Here is a 26,848-nt window from a genome sequence, read left to right on the forward strand (position 1 = left end):
AGCTCCACATCTCACCTCAATATCAGCGCTACTTACGGTAGTGGTGAGCTGGCAAAATGTGCTCGTGCACGATTTCCCCATAGGAATCAATGGGGCAGATTCAGCTGAAAAAAAGTCTAACACCTGCAAAAAAGCAGTGTTCAGCTCCTAACGCAGCCCCATTGATTCCTATGGGGAAATAAAAGTTATGTCTACACCTAACACCCCAACATGAACCCTGAGTCTAAACACCTCTAATATTACACTTATTAACCCCTAATCTGCCACCCCCAACATGGCCGACACCTGCATAATATTATTAACCCCTAATTTGCCGCTCCGGACACCGCCACCACCTACATTATACTTATGAACCCCTAATCTGATGCCCCCAACATCGCCGAACCCTACATTATGTTTATTAACCACTAATCTGCCACCCACAACGTCGCTGCCACTATAATATATATATTAACCCCTAAACCTAAGTCTAACCTTAACCCTAACACCCCCCTAACTTAAATATAATTTTAAATAATCTAAATAAAATTACTACAATTAAATAAATTATTCCTATTTAAAACTAAATACTTATCTATAAAATAAACCATAAGCTAGCTACAATATAACTTAGTTACATTGTAGCTAGCTTAGGGTTTATATTTATTTTACAGGCAACTTTGTATTTATTTCAACTAGGTACAATAGTTATTAAATAGTTATTAACTATTTAATAACTTCCTAGTTAAAATAAAAACAAATATACCTGTAAAATAAAACCTAACCTATGTTACAATTACACCTAACACAACACTATCATTAAATAAATTAACTAAAATTAATTACAATTAAATTAAATAAACTAAAGTATGAAAAAAAAACACTAAATTACAGAAAACATAATTTATGTAAGAACTTACCTGATAAATTAATTTCTTTCATATTGGCAAGAGTCCATGAGCTAGTGACATATGGGATATACAATCCTACCAGGAGGGGCAAAGTTTCCCAAACCTCAAAATGCTTATAAATACACCCCTCACCACACCCACAATTCAGTTTCACGAATAACCAAGCAGTGGGGTGATAAAGAAAGGAGTAGAAAGCATCAACAAAGGAAATTTGGAAATAATTGTGCTTTATACAAAAAATCATAACCACCATAAAAAGGGGTGGACCTCATGGACTCTTGCCAATATCAAAGAAATGAATTTATCAGGTAAGTTCTTACATAAATTATGTTTTCTTTCATGTAATTGGCAAGAGTCCATGAGCTAGTGACATATGGGATATCAATACCCAAGATGTGGATCTCCACTGAAGAGTCACTAGAGAGGGAGGGAATAAAATAAAAACAGCCATATTCTGCTGAAAAAATTAGTCCACAACCCAAAAAAATAAGTTTATTATCATTTTTGAAAAAAAAAACTTAAAACAAAAGCAGAAGAATCAAACTGAAACAGCTGCCTGAAGAACTTTTCTGCCAAAAACTGCTTCCGAAGAAGCAAATACATCAAAACGGTAGAATTTAGTAAATGTATGCAAAGAGGACCAAGTCGCTGCTTTGCAAATCTGATCAACTGAAGCTTCATTCTTAAAAGCCCACGACTGATCTAGTAGAATGAGCTGCAATTCTCTGAGGCGGGGCTTGACCCGACTGCAAATAAGCTTGATGAATCAAAAGCTTTAACCAAGAGGCCAAGGAAATAGCAGAGTCCGCAAAACCGCCTTATCCTGATGAAAAATCAGAAAAGGAGATTCACAAGAAAGAGCAGATAGCTCAGAAACTCTTCTAGCAGAAGAGATAGCCAAAAGGAACAACACTTTCCAAGAAAGTAGTTTAATGTACAAAGAATACATAGGCTCAAATGGAGGAGCATGTAAAGCTTTCAGAACCAAATTAAGACTCCAAGGAGGAGAAATTGATTTCATGACAGGCTTAATACGAACTAAAGCCTGCACAAAACAGTGTATATCAGGAAGTATATAATATATATGAGGTTTCTAGCGCTGGACTTAAAATACTTAGGCCCCCTTTTTTTATAACCTCTTCCTGGTTATATGTATTGAAAAATAGAAAAAATGTGCAAAAAGTGGCGCTTTGCTAGCTTAAAGTATTATAAAACTATGGCTGATTTTGGATATACAGGGAGTGCAGAATTATTAGGCAAGTTGTATTTTTGAGGATTAATTTTATTATTGAACAACAACCATGTTCTCAATGAACCCAAAAAACTCATTAATATCAAAGCTGAATAGTTTTGGAAGTAGTTTTTAGTTTGTTTTTAGTTTTAGCTATTTTAGGGGGATATCTGTGTGTGCAGGTGACTATTACTGTGCATAATTATTAGGCAACTTAACAAAAAACAAATATATACCCATTTCAATAATTTATTTTTACCAGTGAAACCAATATAACATCTCAACATTCACAAATATACATTTCTGACTTTCAAAAACAAAACAAAAACAAATCAGTGACCAATATAGCCACCTTTCTTTGCAAGGACACTCAAAAGCCTGCCATCCATGGATTATGTCAGTGTTTTGATCTGTTCACCATCAACATTGCGTGCAGCAGCAACCACAGCCTCCCAGACACTGTTCAGAGAGGTGTACTGTTTTCCCTCATTGTAAATCTCACATTTGATGATGGACCACAGGTTCTCAATGGGGTTCAGATCAGGTGAACAAGGAGGCCATGTCATTAGATTTTCTTCTTTTATACCCTTTCTTGCCAGCCACACTGTGGAGTACTTGGACGCGTGTGATGGAGCATTGTCCTGCATGAAAATCATGATTTTCTTGAAGGATGCAGACTTCTTCCTGTACCACTGCTTGAAGAAGGTGTCTTCCAGAAACTGGCAGTAGGACTGGGAGTTGAGCTTGACTCCATCCTCAACCCGAAAAGGCCCCACAAGCTCATCTTTGATGATACCAGCCCAAACCAGTACTCCACCTCCACCTTGCTGGCGTCTGAGTCGGACTGGAGCTCTCTGCCCTTTATCAATCCAGCCACGGGCCCATCCATCTGGCCCATCAAGACTCACTCTCATTTCATCAGTCCATAAAACCTTAGAAAAATCAGTCTTGAGATATTTCTTGGCCCAGTCTTGACGTTTCAGCTTGTGTGTCTTGTTCAGTGGTGGTCGTCTTTCAGCCTTTCTTACCTTGGCCATGTCTCTGAGTATTGCACACCTTGTGCTTTTGGGCACTCCAGTGATGTTGCAGCTCTGAAATATGGCCAAACTGGTGGCAAGTGGCATCTTGGCAGTTGCACGCTTGACTTTTCTCAGTTCATGGGCAGTTATTTTGCGCCTTGGTTTTTCCACATGCTTCTTGCGACCCTGTTGACTATTTTGAATGAAACGCTTGATTGTTCGATGATCACGCTTCAGAAGCTTTGCAATTTTAAGAGTGCTGCATCCCTCTGCAAGATATCTCACTAATTTTGACTTTTCTGAGCCTGTCAAGTCCTTCTTTTGACCCATTTTGTCTAATAATTATGCACACCTGATATAGGGTGTTGATGTCACACCCCTTCTCATTACAAAGATGCACATCACCTAATATGCTTAATTGGTAGTAGGCTTTCGAGCCTATACAGCTTGGAGTAAGACAACATGCATAAAGAGAATGATGTGGTCAAAATACTCATTTGCCTAATAATTCTGCACTCCCTGTATAAAATTTGTCACTTTCTAATTATGTATTAATGTGATTTTTTATACAAGATAGTAACCTATAAATTCCAAACTAGAAATAATATTTGTTGGTTATTAAGCAATAACAGTGGTAACTGACTAGGTCAATAAATGCGAAGGAGTAACTTGATATGTTAATAAGGCTTATTTTAATAATATCTTAATGAAATTGCAATAACAGATAAAATACAATTTGTATTCAATGGATTTTCTTCTAAGGTAGTTGATCAACTCATAAAAACAATTTAATAAAACATATTATATACACTACAAAGTTTAATGCAAAAAAATAAAAAAAATGGTATGATAAAAACATAGGCAAAGCAATGAGAGAGAGCCCGCTTTTGGGTTGCAAAAAATATTTCCTTTGGTGTCTTGTTTCAAATAGATAATTAAAAGTACAAAGTCTATTCTTGAAGACAAAAGATAGTGGTGAATATAGAGTTAAAAAACCAGTTGATGACAAAAATAGATACTAAAAGATTATTTTACTAAAAAAATTATTGCGGCAAAGGAATCGATGTATGATTAAACTTTGTGAAAATCCTTCCACTATTTGATCTGTAAATAAGGCTTGCAGTCTTATTTTCTCTCAAAACTTAGTATTGAGCATTTCAAATAACTCTTGAATATAAGCGGGCTCTCTCTCATTGCTTTGCCTATGTTTTTATCATACCATTTTTTTATTTTTTTGCATAAAACTTTGTAGTGTATATAATATGTTTTATTAAATTGTTTTTATGAGTTGATCAACTACCTTAGAAGAAAATTCATTGAATACAAATTGTATTTTATCTGTTATTGCAATTTCATTAAGATATTATTAAAATAAGCCTTATTAACATATCAAGTTACTCCTTCACATTTATTGACCTAGTCAGTTACCACTGTTATTGCTTAATAACCAACAAATATTATTTCAAGTTTGGAATTTATAGGTTACTATCTTGTATAAAAAATCACATTAATACATAATTAGAAAGTGACGAATTTTATATATCCAACATCAGCCATAGTTTTATAATACTTTAAGCTACTTTTTGCACATTTTTTCTATATCAGGAAGTATAGCAATCTTTCTGTGAAATAAAACAGAAAGAGCGATTTGTCCTTTCAAGGAACTTGCAGACAAACCCTTATCCAAACCATCCTGAAGAAACTGTAAAATTCTAGGAATTCTAAAAGAATGCCAAGAAAATTTATGAGAAGAACACCATGAAATGAAAGTCTTCCAAACTCTATAATAAATCTTTCTAGAGACAGATTTACGAGCTTGTAACATAGTATTAATCACTGAGTCAGAGAAACCTCTATGACTTAGTACTAAGCGTTCAATTTCCATACCTTCAAATTTAATGATTTGAGATCCTGATGGAAAAATGGACCTTGAGATAGTAGGTCTAGCCGTAACGGAAGTGGGCAAGGCGGGCAACTGGACATCCGAACCAGATCCGCATACCATAACCTGTGTGGCCATGCTGGCGCCACCAGCAACACAAATGATTGTTCCATGATGATTTTGGAAATCACTCTTGGAAGGAGAACTAGAGGCGGGAAAATGTAAGCAGGATGATAACACCAAGGAAGTGTCAGCGCATCCACTGCTTCCGCCTGAACATCCCTGGACCTGGACAGGTATCTGGGAAGTTTCTTGTTTAGATGAGAGGCCATGAGATCTATCTCTGGAAGACCCCACATCTGAACAATCTGAGAAAAAACATCTGGATGGAGAGACCACTCCCCTGGATGTAAAGTCTGGCGGCTGAGATAATCCGCCTCCCAATTGTCTACACCTGGGATATGCACTGCAGAGATTAGACAGAAGCTAGATTCCACCCAAGCAAGTATCCGAGATACTTCTTTCATAGCTTGGGGAAGAGCTCTGAGAATTGCACGGAGTTCTAAAATATTTATTGGTAATCTCGCCTCTTGAGATTTCCAAACCCCTTGTGCTGTCAGAGATCCCCAAACAGCTCCCCAACCTGAAAGATTCGCATCTGTTGTGATCACAGTCCAGGTTGGCCGAACAAAAGAAGCCCCTTGAACTAAACGATGGTGATCTATCCACCATGTCAGAGAGTGTCGTACATTGGGATTTAAGGATATTAATTGTGATATCTTTGTATAATCCCTGCACCATTGTTTCAGCATACAAAGCTGTAGAGGTCTCATGTGAAAATGAGCAAAGGGGATTGCGTCCGATGCTGCAGTCATGAGACCTAAAACTTCAATGCACATAGCCACTGAAGGGAATGACTGAGACTGAAGGTGCTGGCAGGCTGCAACCAATTTTAAACGTCTCTTGTCTGTTAGAGACAGAGTCATGGACACTGAATCTATCTGGAAGCCTAAAAAGGTGACCCTTGTCTGAGGAATCAAGAAACTGTTTGGTAAATTGATCCTCCAACCATGTTTCCGAAGAAACAACGCTAGTTGATTCGTGTGAGATTCTGCAGAACGTAAAGACTGAGTTAGTACCAAGATATCGTCCAAATAAGGAAACACCGCAATACCCTGTTCTCTGATTACAGAGAGTAGGGCACCCAAAAACCCTTGAAAATATTCTTGGAGCTGTTGCTAGGCCAAATGGAAGAGCAACACATTGGTAATGTTTGTCTAGAAAAGAGAATCTCAGAAACTGATAATGTTCTGGATGAATCGGAATATGAAGGTATGCATCCTGCAAGTCTATTGTGGACATATAATGTCCTTGCTGAACAAAAGGCAGAATAATCCTTATAGTCACCATCTTGAAAGTTGGTACTCTTACATAACGATTCAAAATTTTCAGATCCAGAACTGGTCTGAATAAATTTTCCTTCTTTGAGACAATGAATAGATTTGAATAAAACCCCAAACCTTGTTCCAGAAGAGGAACTGGCATGATTACCCCTGAAGACTCCAGGTCTGAAACATACTTCAGGAAAGCCTGAGCTTTTACTGGATTTACTGGGATAAGTGAGAGAAAAAATCTTATCACAGGAGGTCTTACTCTGAATCCTATTCGATACCCTTGAGAGAAAATGCTCTGAATCCATTGAATTTGGACAGATTTTATCCAAACATCCTTGAAAAACCTTAATCTGCCCCCAACCAGCTGAGCTGGAATGAGGGCCGCACCTTCATGCGGACTTAGGGGCTGACTTTGGTTTCCTAAAAGGCTTGGATTTATTCCAATTTGAGGAAGGCTTCCAATTGGAAACAGATTCCTTGTGGGGAGGATTGAGTTTTTGTTCCTTGTTCTGATGAAAGGAACAAAAATGGTTAGAAGCCTTAGATTTACCCTTAGGTTTTTTATCCTGAAGCAGAAAAACATAATTTATGTAAGAACTTACCTGATAAATTCATTTCTTTCATATTAGCAAGATTCCATGAGCTAGTGACGTATGGGATATACATTCCTACCAGGAGGGGCAAAGTTTCCCAAACCTTAAAATGCCTATAAATACACCCCTCACCACACCCACAATTCAGTTTAACGAATAGCCAAGAAGTGGGGTGATAAGAAAGGAGCGAAAGCATCAAAAATAAGGAATTGGAATAATTGTGCTTTATACAAAAAAATCATAACCACCACAAAAAAAGGGTGGGCCTCATGGACTCTTGCTAATATGAAAGAAATGAATTTATCAGGTAAGTTCTTACATAAATTATGTTTTCTTTCATGTAATTAGCAAGAGTCCATGAGCTAGTGACGTATGGGATAGCAGATACCCAAGATGTGGAACTTCCACGCAAGAGTCACTAGAGAGGGAGGGATAAAATAAAGACAGCCAATTCCGCTGAAAAATTAATCCAATACTCAAAAAATCCCTGAAATTATAAGCAGAAGAATCAAACTGAAACAGCTGCCCGAAGTACTATTCTACCAAAAACTGCTTCTGAAGAAGAGAAAACATCAAAATGGTAGAATTTAGTAAAAGTATGCAAAGAAGACCAAGTTATTGCTTTGCAAATCTGATCAACAGAAGCTTCATTCTTAAAAGTCCAGGAAGTAGAAACTGACCTAGTAGAATGAGCCGTAATCCTCTGAGGCGGGGATTAACCCGACTCCAAATAAGCATGATGAATCAAAAGCTTTAACCAAGATGCCAAAGAAATGGCAGAAGCCTTCTGACCTTTCCTAAAACCAGAAAAGATAACAAATAGACTAGAAGTCTGTCTGAAATCTGAGTAGCTTCAACATAATATTTCAAAACTCTTACCACATCCAAAAAATGTAAGAATCTTACCAAAGAATTCTTAGGATTAGGACACAAGGAAGAGACAATAATTCCTCTACTAATGTTGTTAGAATTCACAACTTTAGGTAAAAATTGAAATGAGGACAGCAAAAACCACCTTATCCTGATGAAAAATCAGAAAAAGGAGATTCACAAGAAAGAACAGATAATTCAAAAACTGTTCTAGCTGAAGAGATGTCTAAAAAGAACAATACTTTCCATGAAAGTAATTAATGTCCAAAGAAAGCATATGCTCAAACAGAAGAGCCTGTAAAGCCTTCAGAACTAAATTAAGACTCCAAGGAGGAGAAATTGGCTTAATGACAGGCTTGATACGAACCAAAGCCTGAACAAAACAATGAATATCAGAAAGATTTAGCAATTCTTACTGTGAAACAGCACAGGAAAAGCAGAGATTTGTCCTTTCAAGGAACATGCAGACAAAACCTTATGAAGAAGCTATAAAAACCTAGGAATTCTAAAATAATGCCAAGAGAATTCACAATAAGAGCATCATGAGATGTAAATCTTCTAAACTCGATAATAAATCCTACTAGACACAGATTTACGAGCCTGCAACATAGTATTAATCACTCAGTCAGAGAAACTTCTATGACTAAGTACTAAGTGTTAAATTTTCATACCATCAAATTAATCATTTGAATTCCTGATGAAAAAAAAAAAACGAATGTTAAGATATAAGGTCTGGCCTTAATGGAAGTAGCCAAGATCGGCAACTGGACATCTGAGCAAGAACCATATACCAAAACCTGTGTGGCCATGCTGGAGCCACCAGTCACACCAAAGATTGCTCTCTGATGATTTTGAAAATCACTCTTAAAAGAAGAACCAGAGATGAAAAAATATAGGCAGATTGATAATTCCAAGGAAGTGTCAATGCATACACTACTTCCGCCTGAGGATCCCCGGACCTGAATAGGCCCCTGGGAAGTTCCTTGCTTAGATGAGATGCCATCAGATCTATTTCTGGAAGCCCTCACATCTGAAAAATTGAAAAACATATCTGGGTAAAGAGACCATTCTCCCGGATGTAAAGCTTGATTAACAGAGATAATCCTCTTCCCAATTGTCTATACCTGGGAAAAAGACCACAGAAATTAGATAGGAGCTGGATTTAGCCCAAGCAAATATCTGAGATACTTCTGTCACAGCCTAAGGACTGATAGTCCCACCCTGATGATTGACATACGCCACAGTTGTGACATTGTCTGTCTGAAAAAACAATAAACGTCTCTTCTTCAAAAAGAAACCAACTAAAGAACTCTGAGAATGCACGGAGTTCCAAAATATCAAATGGTAATCTCGCCTCCTGAGATTTCCAAACCCGTTGTGCTGACAGAGATCCTCAGACAGCCTCCCAACCTAAAAGACTTGCATCTGTAGAGATCATGGTCCAGGTTGAAAGAACCGAAGAGACCTGTAGAACTAAATGATGGTGATCTTAACCACCGAATCAAAGATAGTTAAACATTAGGATTCAAAGATAAAAAAAGTGATATCCTAGAATCCCTTCACCATTATTCAGCATAAAAAACTGGAAAGGTTTCCTATGAAATGAGCAAAGGGAATCGAATCCAATGCTGCAGCCATGAAACCTAAAACTTCCATGCATATATAGCAACTTGAAGGAAATAATAGAGACTGAAGGTTCCGACAAACGGAACCCAATAAACTTGTCACTTGTCTGTTAGAGACAAAAACATTGACACAATCTATCTGGAAACCTAAAAAAGGTGACCCTTGTGTGAGGAATCAAGGAGCTTTTGATAAAAAGATCCTCTAACCATGTCTTGAAGAAACAACAAAGTTGAATCGTATGAGATTCCGCAGAACGAAAAGACTGAGCCAGTACCACGATACCGTCCAAATAAGGAACACTGAGAACCTTGAAAAGATTCTTAGAGCTGTCGCTAGACCAGAAGGAAAAGCAACAAATTGGTAATGCTTGTCAAAAAAAAAATAATCTGAATGAAAACAGAAAATGAAGATATGCATCTATTGTATCTATTGTAAACAAATAATGCCATCACTAACCAAAAAGGCAGAATAGACCATATAAACACCATTCTAAAAGATGGTACACTTATATGACAATTCAAAAAGATTTTCTATCTTTGGAACAATGAATAGTCTTGAATAAAACCCTAAAACCCAGTTCCTAAAATGAAACTGGAATAAATACCCCAGAAAACTCCAGGTCTGAGCAGCGCTTGAGCCCCAACGGGTGACCAGCCGCACTTCACCAGTACCCAAAACATATAGGTCTGAAACACACTTCAGGAAAGTGTTAGTGTAAGGTGTATAATCCAACGGGGGGGTGTCAGCGCAGACCAAAGCCTGGGGCCTACGGTACCACGAGAGGCAGATGCAGAGTTATCTGATAAGGAGCTCCCTGAACAGATTCAGACCACGCAGCATTATGATCCAAAGCTATTCATGTTTATTGAACATTGTAATCATGTCTTATAGCGTACAGAGACAGCACATAGGGTTAAGGGGATGACACGTTTGAACCGCGTCATATTACACAGTTATACAGAGCAGAAATACATGGAAAAGCTAGAACATGAGTTTCTCATAACAATATTTACAGAGTCATAACAAACTACCATCTGCAGAGACAACCAAGTGTCTAAAGCCTCTTGTTTACATTATCTTATGCTATCTTACTTCTAGGCGTTAGGCCAGGGTACATTGGCAAGGCCGAATAGCTAAAGAAACTCATAACATGCATAATATTCTCACTGCATAATAACCCAGTATAATAAAGTCTATTCATTCTAAAATGGCTGCGAGGAACAAGATGGCTGCGAAGAACAAGATGGCTGCCATCAGGTTCATATTACCCCTAACATACCACCCTTTTATTCTAACAGAATAACATAAAAACTAAAACAACTTAACGAATATAAAGAACCTTATAGCGAGATGGCTGAGCGGTAACATTATGGAAAAAGGAATGGTGAGGGTTAGCATGAGTACTGGTAAGCTTATTAATCAAACACACAGTAAGCTTATATATGAAAAAGAAAGCAAGAAACAGAAAAAGAAGAAATGCAAAACCCATTAAAATTTTCATACCAAGAGCTCCTAGCCAGGAACTCAGACCAAAGGTCCAATCTATACCATCGAAGAGACCTGTTGGCTGCTTACGTATGTGTGATTGAATGTCATGCAAAGTGTCAAGATCATGGTGTATTCTACCAGTGTTGTTCCAGATAAAAACACAGCAAGAAGAACCTATGCGCTTACATACTCCTCCTTCTGCTGCTAGCAAATAATCTAAAGCCATACGATTCTGGAGAGCAGTCTGAGCGATCTGCTCTTGTCGCATAGTTAAGGACTCTATAGCGTCTGCAGTGGAATTAAAAGCTGCATCTACCAGTGTAGCAAACAAATTAAGCTTATAATATAAGCGCATGACAGCTGCGGTAGGAAACCAAGATGCAGTAGCTATCTCGGCAGTACTAGTCTTAACTGTAAAATCAGAAGCTCTACGTGTTCGCAGTTTAGCATTAGGGAGTGTGTCATGAATACTTAATGCTGGGAATATGTAACCCAAATAACAAGGTGAGAGATGGCTACATGGTATAATTTTAACTGCCCATCTTTCACAAAGCCAATAATAACCATAAGGTAACTTAATAACTGAAGGACATGAGGGAAATCTTTTCCTCTTAGCTTCTGGAGAAGCACCTGTCTGTTTACCTATATTTCTGTTGTTACGCCAGAACCAATTACGAATTGTGTTGTGTGGTTCAGTATACTTAGCAGTAAAATTACGAATATACTCAAAAGAAAGATAGGATCCATCCCATATATTTAACAGTGTAGCATTAACTGGTGTGGCTGCATTGTAGATTAAGGCAACTGTAATAGGCATTTGACTAAGTGTACTGGGGTGAAAACTAGTACCATTAAGATTATGGGACATAATAACACCATGGTTTACACAATTGACTAAGTGTACCCTATCCTTTTCAAAACCTTTATCAGTGTTAACTATTGGTGTAAAATTCCACATAGTATCATCATTTATCATTTGTGTCAAATTGTGTGCGGTAATAGGAAAACCCACAAATGGATAACCCCATTTCCCCCCATGAGGGACATAGCCACAAACCCAACAAGAATCAGTCTGATTAGTCACTTTGTATAAGTTCGTGGCAGCTTTAACAAAAGCATTGTCAGTTTCCCATGCCGACATATGCAACTCTCTGACATCACGGGTGAGAGGGATGGATAAGGGATTAGTGACATTGTCAATTACACTTTTATTATCATTGTGCCGGGGCGCACCAGGACTAGGGAATGGCCTGAGTTTGTGCAGGGGCGCACCAGGATTGAAGATTAGGATCAGGATGACAATCACGGATGCGAAGAACACTGCTGGCAGGAGGTACCACACTATTCGATACTCGATGGAATCATGGAGCGGCCAGGGTTGACGTCGTCTGGGGCCCTCTTGATCCGATTCGCGTGGATCCATACTGGAGCTTCCTCTGTAAGGACAGCGGTTCTCGTCACAGCGATCACTGTAGTTGGAAGACCAAAAGGAGGATCCAGCGACTTATTCTTGTGGAGCTGCTTCACCAAGACAGTATCTCCAGGCTTGAACGGGTGTGTCGGGATACCTGTAGGCTGAGGAAGAGTAGAAGAAACATCACCATAGATGCCATTCAATGTTTCAATCAGATTAGTTACATATTCTTCCCTTACAACATTGATATCTCCCCTTACCACAGGAGAACCTTTTTGTTTACACCATGGGGTTGGAAAAGGTCTGCCCATCAGAATTTCAAAAGGTGAATAACCCGTAGTGGTGCTAGGGGTCATTCTGATTTCTGCCAATACTGCAGGTAAATGTTCAAGCCAATTAGTAAATGTACCACCAGTTCCCTTCCTGAACTTATCTTTAATGGTTCTATTCATGCGCTCTACCTGTCCTGATGACTGTGGGTGATAAGGAATATGAAACTTCCAGTCAATGGACAACATAGTACAAATCATTTGTGTAATCTGTGAAGTGAAAGGAGTACCTCTGTCACTGTTTATCTGTAATGGACAACCAAAACGAGGAATAATTTCCTTGCACAATATCTTTGCTACAGTACGTGCATTCTCTTGAGTGGTTGGAAAGGCCTCAACCCACTTACTGAATTGATCAACAATGACTAAAAGATACTTGTATCCACCTCGCGCAGTGGGCATGTGTGTGAAATCAATTTGCAATACCTGCATAGGACCATCAGGGGGTGGTAAATGCTCAAGTTTACCATGTACAAGGCCTCCAGGATTATTTCTGGCACAAGTTAGACATCTGTCCAGTTGTCTATCAATCATGCGCAACAGATCTTTAATGACATACTTGGATGTCATCAGATTCTTGGTCTGTTGTTTACTTATGTGGCCAAAACCATGAAAATGACTAATAAACAATGGTGCGGCAATTTGTGGTATCCCTACTCTCCCCTCCTCGTCTGACCACAGGCCATCTTGGCCTTTGGTCAGACCAGCAGAGATCCAAGTCTGTAAATCAGTTTCAGTTGCGCCAAACTGTAGGTGCGCCACATCCACATCAGATGCTAAGGCAGGAATCATTACCATGTGTAACTGTTCCTGTGTAGTAGTGCTGAGATAGTCAGGGTGCGGTGGACCCCGAAACGCAGCTTCCTTAGCAATGGTGTCTGCAAAATCATTGCCAAGTCTAACGTCAGTGGAGTCAGTACTGTGGCCTTTACATTTAACAATTGCTAGCTTATGTGGTAATTTAATTGCATCTAAGAGTTCCTGTACCAGTGTAGAATGTGAGATACTCTTACCATCAGCTGCAACAAAACCTCTGTTCTGCCAAATCACTCCAAAATCATGCACAACTCCAAACGCATACCTTGAGTCAGTGTAAATGGTCACATCTTTCATCGCAAACGCTCTACATGCCTGAGCTAGGGCTACCAATTCAGCTGCTTGGGCTGACACAAAAGGCAGAGAACCAGCAGTAACCACTGTGTCGGGTAACTGTACCACAGCAAAGCCTGTAAGATAAACACCATCAGCAGGTTTAGAACATGACCCATCAACAAAAACAACTTCTCCCTCCTCTAGTGGAGTTGTTTGCAAGTCAAGACGTGGTGACGTCTCTGTGTGTACAGTGTCTATGCAATTGTGGTCCTCAGGGTGTTCTAAAGGACATTTAGAAATCAATGCATGTAATAAAGGTGCTGGGCCTCCTGTGGGTGCAATGTATTTGATAGTGAGGTTTGCAGTGGATGTGAGAATTGTTTCATAGCCTGACCTTCTCTGTGCAGTCATGTGCTGTGTAGTGAGATTATTTAACACTTGCAAGACTTGATGTGATGTATGCAATATCAGAGAATGTGACAGTACCAATGTTTGTGCCGCTTCCACCATCATAGCGCATGCTGCTGTAGCTCTTAAGCATGCTGGCATACCCTGTACCACCGTTGGCAATAATTTTGAATAAAAAGCTACCGCTCTGTACCCATTACCGTGTTCCTGAGCAAGGACCCCTGCTGCTGTACCTCCCCCTTCTGTGCAATACAGGTGAAATGGTAGGTTATAGTTGGGTAAACCTAGGGCTGGAGCGGAACAGAGAGCCTGCTTGAGGGTGTTGTAGGCCTTATCAAGAGCCTGTGTCCAGTGGATTTGTTCTGGTTCATGCTGACCTGTAACTGAACGCAAAATATGATCATAATATGAACAGTCTGGTATCCATTGCCTGCAGTAAGTAACCATACCCAGAAAAGATAACATAGCAGTCTTTGTTTGTGGTCGAGGAATAACCATGAGAGCCTTAACTCTTTCAGGGGATAACAGTCTCTTGCCTGCTGAAAGAAGAAAACCCAGGTATGTTACTTGTGGAAGACAAAATTGCATTTTTCTCAAAGTCACTTTGTGCCCTGCATCACCTAAGTGCTGAAGCAAATGGAGAGAGTCAGTTTTACAAGTCTGTTCATCAACACTGCACAACAACAAATCATCCACATACTGTATCAAAGTGGAACCTTCAGGAGGTGTCCAGGATTCTAGGGTCTTACGAACTACAGCTGAGTACGCGGCAGGGGAATCAATAAAGCCCATTGGTAAACGATTAAACGTATATTGATTCCCTAAATACGTAAAACCAAACAACGGTTGAGTGTCGGGATGCACAGGGATGCTAAAGAATGCACTGCAGAGATCAATGACTGTAAAGCAAGTTGCAGTACTTGGGATGGCTGTTAAAATAGCATTAACATCTGGCACTATCGGTGCAAGTGGCTGCACCAGAGCATTTACTGCTCGCAAGTCTTGTGTAAATCTGTATTCTGTACCTCCAGGTTTAGGAACAGGATTGATAGGTGTATTGTATGGTGACAGTGTGCGTCTAATAACTTTCTTAGACAATAGGTCCTTAATTACAGGAGCTATTCCCTGTTCCTTTTCCTTAGACAACGGGTACTGCTTAATGTATACAGGTTTAGCACCTGGTTTGAGAGTGGCTTTATATGGTGTGCATGAAATGAAACCTGGATCATTAAATCCAGTGGCCCATAAACTCTGTTTTAACTCATCAAGTGCCTCTGGCACATCATTAGTGACATGTGAAGCATGTGTGAATGCATCTGGCTCTAATTGTACAGGTATAACCTTAGGATCTTTTACAATATTCCTGCCATATTTCCATGTCCACAAATGTTCTGGTGTTTGCACATAAACTGTATCTGGTGTAAGTACAACTGCATTAACTGGTGCTTTCCACATCTCTTTCTCAACATGGTCAGTAATCCAAGGTCTGTAAAAAGCTTGTGTCACAACTTTGTCAGGGTGTGAGGCATACTCAAACACATTCTCAAGAGTCTGTAAACTGAGTTTATCAAGGTACAACTGTTTAGTAAGGGCAGGTTCAGGATCAGCTGCATACAGCAACGGAACTGAATCCCAGGGAGTGTCAACATGCAATCCTCCCTTGCAATCAATATTAACAGACATTTGCATCTTAGCCATTAAATCCCTTCCAAGCAAATTAACAGGACTATTGGGTATTATGCGAAAAGCATAAACAAATCTGTTTGAAGGGCTGTCATTTGGATACACCTCCAAAGGAGGCGTCCTGGGACACGAAATTGGGACTCCTGTAATGCCAACAGATTTTTCACATGTATTAGTCACTGGCCCATTGTATTCTCTAGCAGAAATGCTAGATTTAGTTGCTCCGGTATCTACCAAAAAATCATGTGGGACACCTTGCACAACTAAAGACATTAAGGGTAAATCTTGCCAATGATACGACAACTGAGCAGTATAACATGTGAGCAGTCCCCTCTGCTGGCAATCCTAGCGGGTACTATTCTGATTCTGGGAAGGAGTCCAGGGTATCTGATATCTGGGAGTATTGCTGGGATTCTGGGAGGAATTATTATTCCCACCATACTGATCATTTCTATCCCTTCTAGGCTGTGGGCAGTCCTGCTGCCAATGATCATAAGACCCACAATTCCAGCAAGATCTGTCTGTGGAGTTATGTGCCTCTTGTCTCCTATCACCGTTCCACTGAAATCTGTCTCTTCCCCTTCCTCGAAAGCTTCTATTCTGCCCTCTATTCTGCTTTCTTCCTCTCCTGTTACCTGACGCATTAAACATACTCTCCTGACCTTTCTCATTATACACACGAAAAACATCTGCTGCATCTTTCTCTCTTATAGCCTTTTCAAATTCTTCCACTTTCATTGCATGAATACCTGAAATTGTCTGTCTCACCAATTGCGCAGTTTGCGAATGCATATTATTCAACAAGTGTTGCACATACAGTTGTGCCAACTCTCCTTGCGTACCCAAACAACATTCCTGTCGCCAACAATCACCAAACCTCTTCAGAAAATCAGACACCTGTTCACCCTTCTTTTGCTTACATGCACCAGCTTTCGTAATATCCTTACGATCACCATGCTGACTTTTAAAGAATTTCTCAACATCTTCCCACATTACACTCACAACAGCCGCATCTCTCCACACATAATCATCATTCACTGGAACATCATACTTAGTATCCAGGAACTTGCACACTTCTGTAAAATTCACATCTGTGTATTTAGTGATCACATTCAACAAAAACCTGTAGTCTGGACCACCCAGACACATATCTCTAGTCACCCGTCTAAGATAAGTTATTGCTCCCATCGGATGCTTTACAGGATCAGGACATTTTAATGCCCAATCCATCAAGCGGTCTGTGTCGGGAGGACGAATCATCGTCTGGTCCCCGATTATAAAAAACGGTGCTTCTATGTTCACATCATCCTCTAAATCAGTGTCTGCTCCCTGCGTGTGTGATCTCGTATGCTTCCCTATAGGACTGGGACCTGTGACAGCTGCAGTTTTCACAGCCTTCACAGCTTTTACAGCTTTAGATGTCTTTGCAGCTCCCTGCAACCCCCCTTCTCTGCCCACACTGTTAGGGAATGTGAGAGCTAATTTCTTTACACTACCAGGAGCCCGACATTCCACTCTCTCCCCCTCCCCTTCAGACATTCCTGCATCTGTACTGCTCTGAAGAGAACCAGTTAACCCTTTTCTAGCACTTAAAGTGGCAACAGCAACATCTTCCAGCTGCTCTATTTCCTTGACGCTGTGTGCTTTCTTAAGCACAGACAACGAAGGGTACAGTGCAGATGGATGAGGCGGAGGAAGTGTCGGGGCAGGTGGGGGCAATGCTGGTGCCGTGGGCACGGCGGCTGATGGTATGGGCACAGCCGCTGATGCCGTGGGCACAGCCAGATATGGTGGAGGCAGGATATTGCATTCAGTCCAAAACACAGACAGCTTTATCCAAACCTCTCCACATTCCTTCATGTATTTCTTATCCCATTTAGGATCGCCCTCTGGTCCCTTATAAGCAGGATCCTTTAAACACATCCCTCTTATCATAGTTACATGCGGTTCACAGAGGGAGCCTATACGGGGGAACGGATTTTGCTCCTGAGGGAACAAGGATTCGCTCCACCCACTCATGTTATCCACGAATGGAATTACATAATATTGTCCTGCAATTCTAGCTACAAAGTCTTTTGGAGTTTCCCCTTTAACTGGCTTAGGATTTGTAACACGCACAGTATTTTTACCAGCACTGGATGGTACACGCTGCACAGTCTTGTACTTAATATTACATTTCTGATCAGCATTTTTATCACATTTTTTGCTGTGTGCAGACCCCATTGTTACACAAAAATAATTACAGCGATATTAGCAGCAGCAATAATAAAATGCACAATCACTTAATATGTTCTATGCACAGCACAATAAACAAAGCAAAATAAGCAAAAGCAAAGCTTCAGATAGCAACACCAGCCTCAAGTGGATACCAAAACTCTATAACGGAATAAATCAGGGAAACTTCAACACACATGAGACTTACTCACGTCACTGCCAAGTTCGCCCGGGGGACCTTATCTTAAAAGAACCTCCCGTCAACTGGCATTCATATATTACTTGCGCGCTTATCACCGACAGGACTCACAATACCTGTCGTGTCCCAGCACAGGACTGATTACCTGTCTGGAGGGGTATCACAACTGCCGGCAGGACTTTAACCTCCGCAAACCTGTGCTTCAACCACAGGAACCCCTTTAACCTTATATCATATATTACACCTTTTAAAAATACAAACAATTAAATTTAGGTTCAAATTCACAGAAGGAAAGCAGCGTAATAAAACCACGATAACTTACCCTCTGCGAATTCCACTATCCTGACACCAAGAATTGTAAGGTGTATAATCCAACGGGGGGGTGTCAGCGCAGACCAAAGCCTGGGGCCTACGGTACCACGAGAGGCAGATGCAGAGTTATCTGATAAGGAGCTCCCTGAACAGATTCAGACCACGCAGCATTATGATCCAAAGCTATTCATGTTTATTGAACATTGTAATCATGTCTTATAGCGTACAGAGACAGCACATAGGGTTAAGGGGATGACACGTTTGAACCGCGTCATATTACACAGTTATACAGAGCAGAAATACATGGAAAAGCTAGAACATGAGTTTCTCATAACAATATTTACAGAGTCATAACAAACTACCATCTGCAGAGACAACCAAGTGTCTAAAGCCTCTTGTTTACATTATCTTATGCTATCTTACTTCTAGGCGTTAGGCCAGGGTACATTGGCAAGGCCGAATAGCTAAAGAAACTCATAACATGCATAATATTCTCACTGCATAATAACCCAGTATAATAAAGTCTATTCATTCTAAAATGGCTGCGAGGAACAAGATGGCTGCGAAGAACAAGATGGCTGCCATCAGGTTCATATTACCCCTAACAGTTAGTCTTACTGGAATAGCTGGAATATGATAGAGAAAAAAGACTTCTCACAGACGGTTTTACTCTGAATCCTATTCTGTACCCAAAGTCTAAGAAGTTTGGACCGAATAGAACCAAACAAATTTAAAAAAAGTCTTAACCTGCCCCTTACCAGCCAAGCTGGAATAAGAACCGCACCTACAAGCAAATTTGGGGAGCTGACTTTGAACTTTTAAAAGGCTTAATTGAATGAAGAAAAAAACTTCCAATTATAAACATGTTACATGGGGAAGAATTCAGGATTCCGTTCCTTAGTAAGAACAGAAAACTAATATAAGCTTAAAGTTTTAGTCTTAGAACTCAATCTTGAAGCCCAGAGTAACAGTTGAATGAAGAAGAATTGAATCCAATTATGAACCAAATAATTGATTATCTTGGAAAAAAGAAATATGGATTTTAGAAATCAAATTAGCATTCCAAGATTGAAATTACAAAGTTCTTCTAGCTAAAATAGCTAAAGACATAGATTAAACCTCATTTGCGAAAATATTTAATAAAATGACAACACAAATGAAATTATTAGCATGTTAATCAAGTTAAAGGACCAGTCAACACACTGGACTTGCACAATCAACAAATGCAAGATAACAAGACAATGCAATAGCACTTAGTCTGAACTTCAAATGAGTAGTAGATTTTGTCCTTTTAAAAATGCTAAACAAATCATAATCCGATACTTGATCTTAAAGTATGCAACCAGAAAGATGAAGCAATTGCAACATCAGCCAAATAAATTACAGGTCTAAGAAAAGTACCTGAAAATAATTTTCCTTAAATAAGATACAACCATCTGAAGGAAAAAAATAAATACTATTTGCTATAAAAATAATAGTATATTTAGCAGGAGTAGAAATAGCCCCATTAACTTGGGGAATCATTCCTCAAAACTGAAAACTAACTGCCGGCAAAGAATACAATTTAAAAACCTTAAAGAAGGACTAAAAGAAAATTCTCAGCCTATTCCATTCCCTAGTATCAGGAACTGGAAAAAAAACCTCTGAAGAAACCCAGAAGATAAATAAGCAGAATTTAAATGTTAGCTAGTCTTTAAAATCAAAAGAACTAGTTACTTCAATATCCAAAATAATCAACACCTTTTGAACAAAGAACAAATGTACTCTATTAAAAAATAAAAAAGTAGATTTGTTAGTGTCAATATCTGATGAAGAAAAATTCTGAATGAGAAAAAACACCATCAGAGAAGGATAATTCATTATGTTGTTGGTCATTTGAAACTTCATCAACTAAAAAAGAAGTTTGAAAAAGACCTAAAAATTTTATTAGAAGGCGGGATGTCAGACAAAGCCTTTAAAATAGAATCAGAAAAATATTCTTATAAATTTCTAAGTATATCTTGTACATAAGATGTAAAAAGAATAGCAATATATAAAGCATAAATACTAATGGATTCTGCACGTAAAAGTTTATCATGAATACTTATTACAAACCATAGCTAAAGATAAACATTCATAACATTAAAATAAATGAACTTAGCTTTGGTAGGACTGATATCAGTCAACAGGAATCCCTCAGCATTTCTTGATACAGGAACAGTGTTTGAAATATCTTGCAATATGTAATAGAAAAAACAACATATAAAGCAAAATTATCAAATTCCTTAAATGACAGTTTCAGGAATGGGAAAAAAATGCAAAACAAACAAGCCTCTAGTAACCAGAAGCAACAAAAAAATTAGACTTAAATAATGTGAAAAAAGTGGCGCTAAGTATAACGCCCACATTTTTTGGCGGCAAGTATGATGCCCACATTTTTTGGCGCCAAGAATGACGCCCACATTTTTTGGCGCAAAAAAAAGTCTAACACACATGCGTCAAAAAATGACGCAACCATGAACAAACTTCCGGCGTCAACTATGGCACCGGAAATGACAAAAAATTTGCGCCAAAAAAGTTTGCGCCAAAAATTACGCAATAAATTAAAGCATTTTCTGCCCTCGCGAGCCTAACAGCCCGCAAGGAAAAAACATAATTTATGTAAGAACTTACCTGATAAATTCATTTCTTTCATATTAGCAAGAGTCCATGAGCTAGTGACGTATGGGATATACATTCCTACCAGGAGGGGCAAAGTTTCCCAAACCTCAAAATGCCTATAAATACACCCCTCACCACACCCACAAATCAGTTTAACGAATAGCCAAGAAGTGGGGTGATAAGAAAAAAGTGTGAAGCATAAATATAAGGAATTGGAATAATTGTGCTTTATACAAAAAAATCATAACCACCACAAAAAAGGGTGGGCCTCATGGACTCTTGCTAATATGAAAGAAATGAATTTATCAGGTAAGTTCTTACATAAATTATGTTTTCTTTCATGTAATTAGCAAGAGTCCATGAGCTAGTGACGTATGGGATAATGACTACCCAAGATGTGGATCTTCCACGCAAGAATCACTAGAGAGGGAGGGATAAAATAAAGACAGCCAATTCCGCTGAAAATAATCCACACCCAAACAAAGTTTAAAACTTATAATGAAAAAAACTGAAAATATAAGCAGAAGAATCAAACTGAAACAGCTGCCTGAAGTACTTTTCTACCAAAAATTGCTTCAGAAGAAGAAAACACATCAAAATGGTAGAAATTAGTAAAAGTATGCAAAGAAGACCAAGTTGCTGCTTTGCAAATCTGAACAACCGAAGCTTCATTCCTAAACGCCCAGGAAGTAGAAAATGACCTAGTAGAATGAGCTGTAATCCTTTGAGGCGGAGTTTTACCCGACTCGACATAAGCATGATGAATGAAAGATTTCAACCAAGATGCCAAAGAAATGGCAGAAGCCTTCTGACCTTTCCTAGAACCGGAAAAGATAACAAATAGACTAGAAGTCTTTCGGAAATTCTTAGTAGCTTCAACATAATATTTCAAAGCTCTAACTACATCCAAAGAAAGCAATGATTTCTCCTTAGAATTCTTAGGATTAGGACATAATGAAGGAACCACAATTTCTCTACTAATGTTGTTAGAATTCACAACCTTAGGTAAGTTCGCAACACCGCCTTATCCTGATGAAAAATCAGAAAAGGAGACTCACAAGAAAGAGCAGATAATTCAGAAACTCTTCTGGCAGAAGAGATGGCCAAAAGGAACAAAACTTTTCAAGAAAGTAAATTAATGTCCAAAGAATGCATAGGTGCAAACGGAGGAGCTTGAAGAGCCCCCAGAACCAAATTCAAACTCCAAGGAGGAGAAATTGACTTAATGACAGGTTTTATACGAACCAAAGCTTGTACAAAACAATGAATATCAAGAAGATTAGCAATCTTTCTGTGAAAAAGAACAGAAAGAGCAGAGATTTGTCTTTTCAAGGAACTTGCAGACAAACCTTTATCCAAACCATCCTGAAGAAACTGTAAAATTCTCGGAATTCTAAAAGAATGCCAGGAAAAATGATGAGAAAGACACCAAGAAATATAAGTCTTCCAGACTCTATAAAATATCTCCCTAGATACGGATTTATGAGCCTGTAACATAGTATTAATCACAGAGTCAGAGAAACCTCTTTGACTAAGAATCAAGCGTTCAATCTCCATACCTTGAAATTTAAGGATTTGAGATCCTGATGGAAAAAAGGACCTTGTGACAGAAGGTCTGGTCTTAACGGAAGAGTCCACGGTTGGCAAGAGGCCATCCGGACAAGATCCACATACCAAAACCTGTGATGCCATGCTGGAGCCACCAGCAGAACAAATGAGCATTCCTTCAGAATCTTGGAGATTACTCTTGGAAGAAGAACTAGAGGCGGAAAGATATAGGCAGGATGATACTTCCAAGGAAGTGACAACGCATCCACTGCTTCCGCTTGAGGATCCCTGGATCTGGACAGATACCTGGGAAGTTTCTTGTTTAGATGAGAAGCCATCAGATCTATTTCTGGAAGACCCCATATTTGAACAATCTGAAGAAATACCTCTGGGAGAAGAGACCATTCGCCCGGATGTAACGTGTGGCAACTGAGATAATCCGCTTCCCAATTGTCTATACCTGGGATATGAACCGCAGAAACTAGACAGGAGCTGGATTCCGCCCATACCAGAAATCGAGATACTTCTTTCATAGCCAGAGGACTGTGAGTCCCTCCTTGATGATTGATGTATGCCACAGTTGTGACATTGTCTGTCTGAAAACAAATGAACGATTCTCTCTTTAGAAGAGGCCAAGACTGAAGAGCTCTGAAAATTGCACGGAGTTCCAAAATATTGATCGGTAATCTCACCTCCTGAGATTCCCAAACCCCTTTTGCTGTCAGAGACCCCCACACAGCTCCCCAACCTGTAAGACTTGCATCTGTTGAAATTACAGTCCAGGTCGGAAGAACAAAAGAAGCCCCCTGAACTAAACGATGGTGATCTGTCCACCACGTCAGAGAGTGTCGTACAATCGGTTTTAAAGATATTAATTGAGATATCTTTGTGTAATCCCTGCACCACTGGTTCAGCATACAGAGCTGAAGAGGCCGCATGTGAAAACGAGCAAAGGGGATCACGTCCAATGCTGCAGTCATAAGACCTAGAATTTCCATGCATAAGGCTACCGAAGGGAAAGATTGTGACTGAAGGTTTCGACAAGCTGATATCAACTTTAGACGTCTCATGTCTATCAAAGATAGAGTCATGGACACTGAATCTATCTGAAAACCTAAAAAGGTTACCCTTGTCTGAGTAATCAATGAACTTTTTGGTAAATTGATCCTCCAACCATGATGTTGAAGAAACAACACAAGTCGATTCGTATGAGATTCTGCTAAATGTGAAGACTGAGCAAGTACCAAGATATCGTCCAAATAAGGAATACCACAATACCCTGTTCTCTGATTACAGACAGAAGGGCACCGAGAACCTTCGTAAAAATTCTTGGAGCTGTAGCTAGGCCAAACGGCAGAGCCACAAACTGGTAATGCTTGTCTAGGAAAGAGAATCTCAGAAACTGATAGTGATCTGGATGAATCGGAATATGCAGATATGCATCCTGTAAATCTATTGTAGACATATAATGCCTTTGTTGAACAAAAGGCAGGATAGTCCTTACAGTTACCATTTTGAATGTTGGTATCCTTACATAACGATTCAACATTTTTAGATCCAGAACTGGTCTGAAGGAATTTTCCTTCTTTGGTACAATGAAGAGATTTGAATAAAACCCTAGTCCCTGTTCCAGAACTGGAACTGGCAAAATTACTCCAGTCAACTCTAGATCTGAAACACATTTCAGAAATGCTTGAGCCTTCGCTGGGTTTACTGGGACACGGGAAAGAAAAAATCTCTTTGCAGGAGGCCTTATCTTGAAGCCAATTCTGTACCCTTCTGAAACAATGTTCTGAAACCAAAGATTGTGAACGGAATTGATCCAAATTTCTTTGAAAAAACGTAATCTGCCCCCTACCAGCTGAGCTGGAATGAGGGCCGCACCTTCATGTGGACTTAGGAGCTGGCTTTGATTTTCTAAAAGGCTTGGATTTATTCCAGACTGGAGATGGTTTCCAAACTGATACCGCTCCTGAGGATGAAGGATCAGGTTTTTGTTCCTTGTGATGAAAGGAACGAAAACGATTATTACCCTGGAAAGAAAGGGAAAGCAGAGTAGACTTAGAAGACATATCAGCATTCCAAGTCTTAAGCCATAAAGCTCTTCTAGCTAAAATAGCTAGAGACATAAACCTGACATCAACTCTAATGATATCAAAGATGGCATCACAAATAAAATTATTAGCATGTTGAAGAAGAATAAAAATGCTATGAGAATTATGATCTGTTACTTGTTGCGCTAAAGCTTCTAACCAAAAGATGAAGCTGCAGCAACATCCGCTAAAGATATAGCAGGTCTAAGAAGATTACCTGAACACAAGTAAGCTTTTCTTAGAAAGGATTCAATTTTCCTATCTAAAGGATCCTTAAGGAAGTACCATCTGCCGTAGGAATAGTAGTACGCTTAACAAGAGTAGAGACAGCCCCATCAACTTTAGGGATTTTGTCCCAAAACTCTAATCTGTCAGATGGCACAGGATATAATTGCTTAAAACGTTTAGAAGGAGTAAATGAATTACCCAAATTATTCCATTCCCTGGAAATTACTTCAGAAATAGCACTAGGGACAGGAAAAACTTCTGGAATAACTACAGGAGATTTAAAAACCTTATCTAAACGTTTAGATTTAGTATCAAGAGGACCAGAATCCTCAATTTCTAATGCAATTAGGACTTCTTTAAGTAAAGAACAAATAAATTCCATTTTAAATAAATATGAAGATTTATCAGCATCAACCTCTGAGACAGAATCCTCTGAACCAGAAGAACCATTATCAGAATCAGAATGATGATGTTCATTTAAAAATTCATCTGAAAAATAAGAAGTTTTAAAAGACTTTTTACGTTTACTAGAAGGAGGAATAACAGACATAGCCTTCTTAATGGATTTAGAAACAAAATCTCTTATGTTATCAGGAACACTCTGAGTATTAGATGTTGACAGAACAGCAACAGGTAATGTAACAGTACTAAAGGAAATATTATCTGCATTAACAGTTTGTCATGACAAAACAGTACAAACAACAGCTGGAGGAACAGATACCATAAGTTTACAGTAGATACACTTAGCTTTGGTAGCTCCAGCCCCAGGCAGAAGTATCTTCTGACTCAGTTTCAACGTGGGACATCTTGCAATATGTAATAGAAAAAACAACATATAAAGCAAAATTGATCAAATTCCTTAAATGACAGTTTCAGGAATGGGAAAAAAATGCCAGTGAACAAGCTTCTAGCAACCAGAAGCAATAAAAAATGAGACTTAAATAATGTGGAGACAATAGTGACGCCCATATTTTTTTAGCGCCAAAAATGACGCCCACATTATTTGGCGCCTAAATGCTTTTGGCGCCAAAAATGACGCCACATCCGGAACGCCGACACTTTTGGCGCAAAAGAACGTCAAAAATGACGCAACTTCTGGCGACACGTATGACGCCGGACACAGAAAAAAAAATTTGCGCCAAAAAAGTCCGCGCCAAGAATGACGCAATAAAATTAAGCATTTTCAGCCCCCGCGAGCCTAACAGCCCACAGGGAAAAAGTCAAATTTTTAAGGTAAGAAAAAAATTGATTTATTCATATGCATTATCCCAAATATGAAACTGACTGTCTGAAATAAGGAATGTTGAACATCCTGAGTCAAGGCAAATAAATGTTTAAATACATATATTTAGAACTTTGTAAAAAAGTGCCCAACCATAGCTTAGAATGTCACAGAAAATAAGAATTACTTACCCAAGGACACTCATCTACATGTTGTAGAAAGCCAAACCAGTACTGAAACGAAAATCAGCAGAGGTAATGGTATATAAATAAGAGTATATCGTCGATCTGAAAAGGGAGGTAAGAGATGAATCTCTACGACCGATAACAGAGAACCTATAAAATAGACCCCGTAGAAGGAGATCATTGAATTCAAATAGGCAATACTCTCCTCACATCCCTCTGACATTCACTGCACGCTGAGAGGAAAACCGGGCTCCAACCTGCTGCGGAGCGCATATCAACGTAGAATCT

The sequence above is a fragment of the Bombina bombina genome, chromosome 6 (assembly GCF_027579735.1).
Source record: "Bombina bombina isolate aBomBom1 chromosome 6, aBomBom1.pri, whole genome shotgun sequence".
Classification (NCBI taxonomy): Eukaryota; Metazoa; Chordata; class Amphibia; order Anura; family Bombinatoridae; genus Bombina; species Bombina bombina.